The sequence below is a fragment of the Saccopteryx leptura genome, chromosome 2 (genome assembly GCF_036850995.1).
Source record: "Saccopteryx leptura isolate mSacLep1 chromosome 2, mSacLep1_pri_phased_curated, whole genome shotgun sequence".
NCBI lineage: Eukaryota > Metazoa > Chordata > Mammalia > Chiroptera > Emballonuridae > Saccopteryx > Saccopteryx leptura.
Genome location: NC_089504.1, coordinates 131,799,940 through 131,812,064, shown reverse-complemented (window position 1 = coordinate 131,812,064; position 12,125 = coordinate 131,799,940). Strand labels below are relative to the sequence as shown.

The 12,125-nt window shown below is 41.1% G+C and overlaps 1 long non-coding RNA gene across 1 annotated transcript in view; it reads right to left on the bottom strand.

Annotated features, from left to right (window-relative positions):
* The window catches only part of LOC136394926 (uncharacterized), a 199,618-nt gene that overhangs the window by 106,659 nt on the left and 80,834 nt on the right, over window positions 1–12,125 (bottom strand). The gene's annotated exons all lie outside the window — the stretch shown is intronic.

Here is a 12,125-nt window from a genome sequence, read left to right as displayed (position 1 = left end):
TTTTTTTAAAAAATATTTATTGTATTGTTTTGAGAGAGAGAGAAACAGGTGCATCAATCTGTTCCTTTATATGCCTGTGAACTTCCGCTGGACGCTCTAACCAACTGAGCGTTTAGGCCAGGGCGGGGAGAGAGGGTGTGTGTGTGTGTGTGTGTGTGTGTGTGTGTGTGTGTGAGAGAGAGAGAGAGAGAGAGAGAGAGAGAGAGAGAGAGAGAGAGACAGGTAAGGAGGCAGGGAGTGGAGAGAGATGAGAAGAATCAACTCATAGTTGTCATGTGTCACTTTAGTTGTTCATTGATTGCTTCTCATATGTGCCTTGTGGGGGGAGGAACCTCAAGCGGAGCCAATGACCCCTTGCTCAAGCCAGCAACCTTGGGATCATGTTGATGTTCCTGCACTCAAGCTGGTGACCTCGGGTTTCAAACCTGGGGCTTAGTGTCCCAGGTGGAGGCTCTATCCACTGCACCACCACCAGTCAGGTTATTGGTTGATTCTTGTATGTTCCCTGACCTGTATCAAACCACAATCTTGACATCTGGGGAAGACACATTAATCAACTGAAATACCTGGCCAGGACGAGTAGAGAGGTTGAGTTCCCCAAGCTGACATAGTTCCAACTTGGACTCTACAAAACAAAGAGTTTGTTGGAATCTTTTATTTTTATTATTATTATTTTTTCATTTTTCTGAAGCTGGAAACAGGGAGAGACAGTCAGACAGGCTCCCGCATGCGCCCCACCGGGATCCACCCGGCACGCCCACCAGGGGCCACGCTCTGCCCACCAGGGGGCGATGCTCTGCCCATCCTGGGCGTCGCCATGTTGCGACCAGAGCCACTCTAGCGCCTGAGGCAGAGGCCACAGAGCCATCCCCAGCGCCGGGCCATCTTTGCTCCAATGGAGCCTCGGCTGTGGGAGGGGAAGAGAGAGACAGAGAGGAAAGCGCGGCGGAGGGGTGGAGAAGCAAATGGGCGCTTCTCCTGTGTGCCCTAGCCGGGAATCGAACCCGGGTCCTCCGCACGCTAGGCCGAGGCTCTACCGCTGAGCCAACCAGCCAGGGCCTTGTTGGAATCTTGAAAATCAATTTGGGCCTGACCAGGCGGTGGCGCAGTGGATAGAGCGTCGGATTGGGATGCAGAGGACCCAGGTTCAAGACCCCGAGGTCGCCAGCTTGAGCGCGGGCTCATCTGGCTTGAGCAAAAGCCTACCAGCTTGAACCGAAGGTCGCTGGGTCCAACAAGGGGTTACTTGGTCTGCTGAAGGCCCGTGGTCAAGGCACATATGAGAAAGCAATCAATGAACAACTAAGGTGTTGCAATGCACAATGAAAAACTAATGATTGATGTGTCTCATCTCTCTCCATTCCTGTCTGTCCCTGTCTATTCCTCTCTCTGACTCACTCTCTGTCTCTGTAAAAAATAAATAAATAAATAAATAAAATTAAAAAAAAAAAAAGAAAATCAATTTGGTCCAACTTCCTTTCTTTATAAATGTATAAAGTGAGACCCAGAGAATAGAAATTACTTGTCCAGGGTCACATGGTGACACAAGATCTGCACCCAATTTATCCCATGATTTCAGGAAAGGGTAGGCAGGAGCTATGTGTCACTTAAGGTACCAAAAAACCTAAATGGCCCTACCTGCCAGGTGGGACAGGTGGAGGGGGCAAGTGTAGACTGTGAGCTTTTTGAGAGGCAAGGACTATACCTTAAGAGCCAGCTCTTAAGAGTACTAACCAGGTGTCAGACACTTTTCTAAGCCTTTTACATATATTAACTCATTTAATCTTCACACCAACTCTGTGAGAAAAAGAACCATAAGTATTATCCCTTTTATGTAGATAAGGACATTGGGGCACAAGGACGTTAGTAACTTGCCTAAGGTCACACAGAAATGGTAGTACCAGTATTTGAATCCAGGCAGTTTGGCTCCCGAAAGTGTGCATGCAACCATTATGTTATTCACAGCTTTGAATCTCCTATGCCTATCATAATGCTTAGGCCAGAGATACTCAATAAATATTTGTTGAATGAAAACTCAGTATCAACAAATGCTTCTGGGAAAGCTGGCTATTTATAAGCAGAAGAATAAAAGTAGAGCCTTACCTTATACAAAAATTAATTTAAATTGTATTAACAACTTAAACATAAGACCTGAAACTTTATGACTGCTAGAAAAAAAATAAGGAAAGGCTTCATGACATTGATCTTGGCAATGATTTCACATATATGAAAACAAAAGCACAGACAACAAAAGCAAAAATAGACAAGTAGGACTATATCAAGCTAAAAAAGTTTATGCACAGCGAAAGAAACTTGAGAGAGTAAAAAGGCAACCTGCAGAACAGGAGAACATATTTACAAACCATATATCTGGTAAGGGATTAATTTCTAAACTATATAAAAAAAACTCCTACTACTAAATAGCAAAAACAAACAACAACAAAAACCTAATAACCTGATTTTAAAATTGTCAAAGAACTTGAATTGATATTTCTCCAAAGGAAGACAAACAAATGGACAACAGGTATATGAAAAAATGTTCAATGTCACTAATCAGGGAAATTCAAGTCAAAACCATAATAAAATATCAACTTACCCCTGTTAGGATTTCTGTTATAAAAGCAACAAAAGGCAAGTGTTGGCAGGATGTGGAGAATTGTATGTTATTGGTAAGAATGTAAAATGGTGCAGCCTATATGGAAAACAGTGTGAAAGTTTCCTCAAAAAATTAAAAATAGAGCTACCAAATGATCCAGCAATTTCTCATTGAAATCAGGATCTCGAAGAGATTAACACTCCCTTGTTCCTTGGCAATACATGGAACCAGCTTAAATATCCATCAAAAGATAAATAGATTTTAAAAATATGATGCATACATACACTGGAATATTATTCATCTTAAAAAAGAAGGAATCCTGCCATATATGATAACATGGAATATTATATGAAGTGAAATAAGCCAGTCATACAAGGATACATACTGTACAATTCCACTTATGGAAGGTGTTTAAAATAGTCAAATTCATAGAATCAAAGAATAGAATGGTAGTTGCCAGGCACTGGGGGAGAGAGAAAGGGTGAGTTGCTAATCAATGGATATGCAAGATGAATAAGTTTTAGAGACCTGTATAGCATTATGCCTATGGATAACAACACTGTATTGTACACTTAAAAATCTGTTAAGAGGGCAGATCTTATTATGTTAAATGCTCTTACCACAATGAAATGAAATTAAAAAAAAAAAAAAAGCAAAGCAAAGCAGCAGCCTGACCAGGTGGTGGCGCAGTGGAGAGAGCATTGGACTGGGATGAGGAAGGACCCAGGTTCGAGACCCCGGGGTTGCCAGCTTGAGCACGGGCTCATCTGGCTTGAGCAGAGCTCACCAGCTTGGACCCAAGGTCGCTGGTTCAAGCAAGGGGTTACTCGGTCTGCTGAAGGCCCACGGTCAAGGCACATATGAGAAAGTAATCAATGAACAATTAAGGTGTCACAACGGAAAATCTGATGATTGATGCTTCTCATCTCTCTCCATTTCTGTCTGTCTGTCCCTATCTATCTCTCTCTCTGACTCTCTCTCTATCCCTGTAAAAAATAAATAAAATAAAAGGAAAATAAAATCCAAGTTTAAAAAAAAAAAAAGCAAACTCAATAGAGGATACAAGGGATTAACTTCCCTGGTCACTAAAGCCAGATCTGTTTTGCAGAAACAAAAATGGAAGGGAGAAAGGAACCAAACTGAAGTAGACATAGTGGAGTGGAACTAAGCAGAATGTAGGCTGAGCCAGAGACAGGGAGAAAAAGACCTGGTAAGGAGAGAATCTGAGGGGTCAGCCTAGGTAGTAAGTTCAAGTCAGAAGCCAGGATAGCCCAGAATGTCCAGCTGGTTCAGCCAGGGATCAGCAGAGTTATGCTGACCTCTCCCCATCTGGCCAGCCATCTTAAAGAGGTCTCCTGATTTGCGAGGCCAGCAATTTGCTGAACTTCTTCTAAGGGACTGAAGCATGAACCCTGCACACAGGCCATTAGGGTAAAAATAACCCGTCTCTTTTCTTCCTAGTTTTTACTTTAGTCTTTCATCTCTGAATGATCTATTTGGGGACATAAGTTAATGACCAAAAATCAAGTGGAATTGGATAAACCTCAGTACTCTGAACAATTTCTAGAAAAAGGGTGGGGCATGGGGGGAAATAGCACCAATACCATTTCTGTAACCACCCAGTGTTTGACAGATTATTTTAAGCTGAGTTTACCTCTTTTTGTCACTAGATGATGCTAGCACAACACTTGATAACCCTTAATTTTCGAGGAGTTATAATCACCTTGCTTTAGTCAACACTGTTTTTGTTTGCTTGTTTAAACACAGTGTTATATATAATTATATATACATATATAATTTACCAGCAAACAGTTTAATTTCATTAACGATTAAGGACATGGACATGTTTTTGACTTTGCAAGACACTGTTCATCAGTAAAAAAAAAGAAAAGGGCATCAAGCCTACCTGGTGAAAGGCAGGCCCCTCCTGATCCTGAGATCCTCCGGAGGCAAAGTTGGGGGTGGGTCTCCTAATGCTACTGGGGACTACAATGCCTCAGAGGCGAGCCTATGAGGGATCATATTATTTATTTATTTTAGAGAGGGGAGAGAGAATAAGGGGTCAGTGGTGCGTAGTGGGAAGCATCAGCTTGTAGTAGTTGCTTCCTGTATGTGCCTTGCCTGGGTTTCAAACCAGTGACCTCAGCATTCCAGGTTGATGCTTTATCCACTGTGCCACCACAGGTCAAGTGAAGAAGCATTTTAGTTTGACCCATTCTGGTGACTTTTTGAACTTATACCCATTTTTCAGGGCCTGATCGGTCCAGGTGACCTAACAATACTCAGCTTCTGGGCCTGGGGCCCGAGTAACCAGTCCCAACACCCCAAATGGCTGTAGCAGCTTCTAAGAGCATGGTCTGCACTATACTTGGCCAGGTTTTGTGGAGCCCAATGCTTATACATTGCAAGGTATGAGTGCTTTAAAGAAAAAAATTACAATTAGGAAGAGTTCAAAATGAATAGTATTTATTTACAATAAGAACATAGATCACAACAAATAACACATTTTAAAAGCTGACAAATGTCACAAACATCACAAAAAATTCCTGTAATAGTTTGATGAATTAAATGCCAGTCTTGCTTGAATATTACTTTTTCTTATATTTTTGACTGCTTACTCTTTGATTGTTTCTTCATCTGACAATAATTTGATAGTCTCATTTATAGAGATGACTACCAAGATAATTTGGTCTTAGTATCACAGATTAAATTTATTTTTTTATGGTTTAGGAACATTTTTTTCAGGTCCACAATTTGTTATTGGCAGTATCACGTAGACATTAAGGTTTTTTATCACATTGGGGAAAAACCTTGATCAATATTTCTTTTATCTATGAGCTATAAGATTCCAGAGCATTTCAAATTTTCTTGTACAAGGACTAATCTTAGGTGTACTCTTTGAATTGACTTCATTTACTAGCCAATTTGTCTTTGAAATCCTAATTATAAGTAGTGTATTATGAGTTTTTTATTATCTGTGTTGATATCAGTAATTTATGTCAAATCATCATATATTGTAAAAATATTGGAATTCTGATAAATTGTATTTTGAATAGTTCTCATCAAAAAAAGAAGAGAATGGCCTGACCAGGTGAATGGCCTGACAAGGCGGTGGCGCAGTAGATAGAGCATCGGACTGGGACTCAGAGAACCCAGGTTCGAAACCCCAAGGTCATTGGCTTGAACATGGGGTCACTGACTTGAGTGTGGGATCATAAACATGATCCCATGATCTCTGGCTTAAACCCAAAGGTCGCTGGCTTCAAGCCCAAGGTCACTGGCTTGAGCAAGGGTTCAGTAGCTCTGTTGTAGCCCCCTGGTCAAGGCACATATGAGAAAGCAATCAATGAACAACTAAGGTGCCACAACGAAGAATTGATCCTTCTCATCTCTCTCCCTTCCTGTCTGTCTGTCCCTATCTGTCCCTTTCTCTGATTCTCTCTCTGTCTCTGTCAAAAAAAGAAAAGAAGAGAATGAATGATACATTTATAATGTTATATACATTATGTTTTTGAGTATACTGCCAACAGGACAAAACTTCTTTGGATTGGATGTCAATAAGGACAGAAACCTCTGCTTACATTTTTTGCACAGCTGATGATTGGAAGAATTTTCTTCAGGCTAGCTTCTGGCTTTATACATTTTCAAAACTTGATTCTCCTCCAGTCTCTTCCACTTCGAGTGTCAGGTGCTGTAGGGAATGTTTAGGTCTTGATATGAACTTTGGCTTTGAACCTACAAGTCACAATTCCAGGTGAGTTAGCAAAGTACGCAGATAAGAGCCTCCTGGAGCTTTCCCTGCATCTAGACAGTGGGTCATAGCTCAACTATGCATGGAAGGAGTTGTAAACCATGTGAATAGATCCCAAATGGAATGTGACCCAACTTAACTTCCCCTTAGCTGGATTCCAAAAATGCCTGTGGCCATTCTGGTACCATCTAACAAAGGGAAATAGGAAGGAGGGGAAGTTAAAGTGGAAATAGATAGCAGTCTTAACCAACTATGGTTAAAATATCTTTTTCAAATTTTATAAAAACAACTTCCCTGGCTGCATAGCTTAAATGTCCATCAAGGATGGATAGATTTTTAAAATGTGATGCATACATACACTGGAATATTATTCATCTTAAAAAAGAAGGAATCTTATCATATATGATAACATGGATAAACCTTGAGAATATTATATGAAGTGAAATAAACCAGTCATACAAGGATCCATACTGTACAATTCCACTTATGGAAGGTGTTTAAAATAGTCAAACTCATAGAATCAAAGAATAGAATAGTAGTTGCCAGGTACTGGAGGAGAGAGAAAGGGTGAGTTGCTAATCAATGGATATGCAAGATGAATGTTTTAGAGACCTGTATAGCATTATGCCTACGGATAACAACACTGTATTGTATACTTAAAAATCTGTTAAGAGGGCAGATCTTATTATATTAAATGCTCTTACCACAATGAAATGAAATTAAAAAGGAAAAAGCAAACTCAGAGGACACAAGGAATTAACTTCCCTGGTCACTAAAGCCAGATCTGTTTTGCAGAAACAAAAATGGAAGGGAGAAAGGAACCAAACTGAAGTAGACATGGTGGAGTGGAGCTAAGCAGAATGTAGGCTGAGCCAGAGACAGGGAGAAAAAGAGCTGGTAAGGAGAGAATCTGAGGGGTCAGCCTAGGTAGCAAGTTCAAGTCAGAAGCCAGGATAGCCCAGAATGTCCAGCAGGTTCAGCCAGGGATCAGCAGGGTTATGCTGACCTCTCCTCACCTGGCCAGCCATCTTAAAGAGGCCCCCTGATTCATGAGGCCAGTAGTTTGCTGAACTTCTAAGGGACTGAACCCTGCAGACAGGCCATTAGGGTAAAAATAGCCCTGTCTCTCTTCCTCCCAGTTTTTACTTCATACTTTCATCTCTGACTGATCTATTTGGGACATAAGTTAATGACCAAAAGTTACAGTGGAAGTGAATAAACCTCAGTACTCTGAACAACTTCTAGAAAGCTCAGAGGTTGCCAGTTTGCTCCCTGGTCAGGGCACATACAGGAACAGATGTTTCTGTCTCACCTGCTCTCTCCCTTACTCTTTCTGAAATCAATAAAATATTCTGACCAGGCAGTGGCACAGTGGTTAGAATGTCAGTCTGGGACGCAGAAGACCCAAGTCTGAAACCCTAACATCACCAGCTTGAGCGCGGGCTTATCCGGCTTGAGCACAGGCTCACCACCTTGAAGGTAGCATCTCTGGCTTGAGCATATGATCAAAGACATGACCCCATGGTCACTGGCTTGATCCCAAAAGTTGCTGGCTTGAAGCCTAAGGTCGCTGACTTGAGCAAGGGGTCACTTGTTCTGCTGTAGCCCCCAGGTCAGGGCACGTATGAGAAAGCAATCAATGAACAACTAAGGTGCCACAACGAAGAATTGATGCTTCTCATCTCTCTCCCTTCCTGTCTCTCTGTCCCTGTCTCTCTCTCTCTCTCTCTCTCTCTCTCTCTCTCACTAAAAAAATAAAAAACACCAAATAACCTTGTCAACATAATTCTAGGACCTTGGAAGTGCCTGTGTGTGAGTGAGAATCTTGAAGCTTGAACTTCATTAGCTCCACTGTAAATCCATCTCTGTCCTGCACAGAACATGTACCCAAGCACAGTTAATATTAAGAAGTGAAATTGGAAATATCCAAGATAGGAATGATTCACATGGATAATGCCTCCCAAGGAAGCTTGTGCAACTGACATCCTGCATTGTGGCTCACCCCATCCTACCCTCCCATCCTGTCCCTCTCTAATCTTGCCTTGGAGCCTGTGCTCAGTTCCTGATCCCTGCCTCACTCACTGTCTACAAGTAGGAATCGGGGGCCTCAGAGCTGAGGATTAAGCATAAATATGTGAATATTTTATTTTATTTTTGAGAGGGGGGAGGGGAAGAGACAGAAGCATCAACTTGTTGTTCCACTTAGTTGTGCTGTTGATTGTTTCTCATATATGCCCTGACCAGAGCTCCAACTGGCAACCTCGGGATCAAGCCGGCTTCCTCAGGATTGAGCCGATGACCCTGGGATTGAACCGGGGACCTCAGCACTCTGGGAGGACACTCTATTCACTTTGCCGCAGGCCAGAGTAAATCTGTCTATATTTTAAAATATTGAATCTATTTTCTGATATAAGCAGTGTTTTAATAAGGGACTCATACCTGGACTTTTGGAACATAACCTATCTATAAATAGAGAATTTATGCTTTATTATAATTTTAAAATTCTGCAATTAGTCCTTGCAGAATTTTAATACCACTTGGAATAATAACCATACAACTTATAAATGGAGTATTAAAGCTGAAAGGCAACCAAGAGAATACCCTTTCTCTCTCTCTCTCTTCCTTTCTAGCAAGTGAGCGAGTGAGCAAGCAAGTGAAACAGACAGACAGACAGGAAGGGAGAGAGATGAGAAGCATCAACTTGTAGTTGCAGTACTCAAGTTGTTCACTGATTGCTTCTCATATGTGCCTTGACTGGGGGGCTCCAGCCAAGCCAGCAACCTTGGACTCAAACCAGTGACCTTGGGATCATGTGATGATCCTATGCTCTAGCCAGATAAGCCCACACTTTAGCCAGTGACTTTGGGGTTTCAAACCCAGGACCTCAGCGTCCCAACCCTCTATCCACTACACCACCACTGGTCAGGCAAGAATACCCATTCTAAACCCCTCATTTTCGAATGAGGAAACTGAGACCCTGGAGGTAAAGGCAGTTTCTCCAAAGATGGAGTCAAATTATCATGGTAGTCTAAGTGCTATAACAACCTCCAATTCTCAATGAAGGTTTACTTCTCCCTTATGTCACAGTCCAATGTGGGTCAGTGGGGGAGTAGAGAAGGACCCTCTGCTCTCATAGACTTCATGGACTTATGTAGAAGTTCTGCCTTTCCCTGGGACCCTGGAATCCTTGAGTGAGTCCTCTATATCTGCTGCAGATGAGGGAGGAGAGAGCCTGGGGAATCTTAGTGATAATTTGGGGCCCAGGTCCAGAAGAGGGATTCATTACTTTTACACACACTCCATTGGCTGGAACTCAGTCCCATGGCTCACCCGGATACGAGAGGGGTGGGGAATATAGCCTAGCCATGTGTCCAGAAAAGAAAAGGCATGGATTTGGGAGAAAACTGACTAGTCTCTTCCCAGGACAAGTGGGAGAGGAGGTGAAGAGTAAATATTTGTAGAATATTGGCCAGAAGATTGGAGCTGGATTTTTGTACATTAATTCGTTAAATCTGATACAGTCCTCAAATTCTCTTTGTTTATACATGTTGGTAAATTTTTTTGGCTTCAATCCCAAATGGAAGGTAAAATGGAAACAAAGATATTTCTCATCTTCCACCTCTCTTCCAGGACATGGTTTAGACCCCAAGGGACACATAAAGTCAACAATCTACCTTCACTAATTACTGATGAGATGGAGAATGTATGTATAGGAAGACTTTCTCTAGCTTACCCTCCACAACCTAATCCATTTTCTTGTCCCTTTTGAAATCCATAGGACTTGCAGATTTTTAACAGCTAATTCATTTATTTTCAGATTCTCCTCTTTCCCCCCTCTGAAATAAATCATTTTTATTATATCAGACAGGGTTCTTGGTAGACAAGACTCTGGTTAACAAACAGATAAGGAGCAAAAATGGCAGAGATGGAAAATAGAAGACAAAAGATAGTGTCCGGCCTAGAAGGTCTAATATCCAAATAATAGGATTTATAGAAAGAGAAAGTGGGGGAAACTATCAAAGAACTATCAAAGAAATAATTCATGAAAATTTCACGGAACTAAAAGGCCTATCAGGTGTCAAGTATAATGGAAAAAAAAATAGTTCCACAGCAAGACATGGTAAAATTTCAGAACATTGAGGATAAAGAGGAAATATGATATGTTTTCAGAGAGATTCAAAACAAAATATTGTGTACACAAGATCAAGAGTCATAGCAGCTCTGAATCACAACAGCCGCACAGGCAGCTAGAAGGTGGTGAAACAATGCCTTGAAAGTTATGAAGAAAACTTATTTCCAATCTTTCATTCTACACACAGCCAAATGATTAAGCATAAAGACAGAATGAAGAAATTTTCAGACACTCAAGAAGCCAAAAATATTATCTTCCATGAACTCTTTTTGGAAAATATTTTCCATCAAAATGAGGTAGAGCCCTGCCTGTTGGTTCAGTGTTTACAGCATCGGCCTACCGTGTGGATGTCCTGGGTTCATTCCTGGTCAGGGAACATACAAGAAGCAACCATTTGCTTTCTCTTTCCCTCTCCCCTTTCTCTTCCTCTTCCCCTCCTGCATTCAGTGGCTTGAACGGTTCGAGCATTGGCCCTGGCACTGAGGATTGCTTGGATTCGAACATCAGCCCCAGACAGCGGTTGCTGTAGGGGTGCATACAGGAGTCTGTCTCACAATCTCCCCTCCTCTCACTTGAAAAAAAAATGAGGTAGAAAACCAAAAAGGGGAAGTTCATGGAATCCAGAATATGGGTTTATAAGAGAGAAGAGTGGTCAGGGAATCCCAGGATGGAGATGAAGATTCCTGGATAATAGCTGTTCACAAATCCTTAGAGTGAACAATATAGGTTAGAGAAGTCAGGAGATTCTGGGAGATGACATCAATATGAAGAAACTGATTGAACATCTAATGTAGTTGAATATATTGAGAGGGTATTTATCCACTTAAAGGAGCATTAAGAAAAAAACTTAGTAAAAATACAGAAAATTAAGCAAATGAATAAACAACTAACAACAAAATGATTATAAACCTCCATAAAAACAAAACATTGTGCATGAATGGAAAAGTAACCCTTATATATTACATAATTTAGTGCTCAACAGGGTTTATAATCTTAATAATGTAAACATTGAATATTGATCAGTCCTCAATTATGTATTAACCAGATCAGGACTCGGGGGATTGAGGGGAAGAGGAAGAATTTGTGTGTGTTTGTGTGCATACACTTGATTTCCATCTCTCTCCCATTTTGTTTTTAATCCTTTCTGATTTTTTTTCTCTGACTGCCCTTTTATGTTCTTCTTTAAACTAATATTTCCCAAATTTTCAATAATGCACATGTATTAGTTTTTTAAACACAGTTTTTAATTTACTGATTTTAGAGAGATGGGGGAAAGTGGAGAGGGAGAGAAATATTGATTTGTTCTTCCATTTATTGATTCTTGGTATGTGCCCTGATCGGGGATGGAACCCATAACCTTGGACTATTGGTGTGACGCTGCAATCAGTGGAGCTACCTGGCCAGGGCTATATTAGTTTTACAGTCAGAAAAAAATCCCAATGCAGGTTATTACAAAGAAAAGGTTAGGAACCATGTCTGCAAGCATCTTCTGTTTCCTTTCTTAATTCACCATGGACTTAGCATCTGTGAGTTTTTCTAAATGTTATTTGAGCAAACTTCTGTTTTCAGTATGTACCACTGGTTAGACATGATGAGTCCCACAAGGTCGCCTTGATGTATAGTTTTCTTTCATAGAATCATTGAAT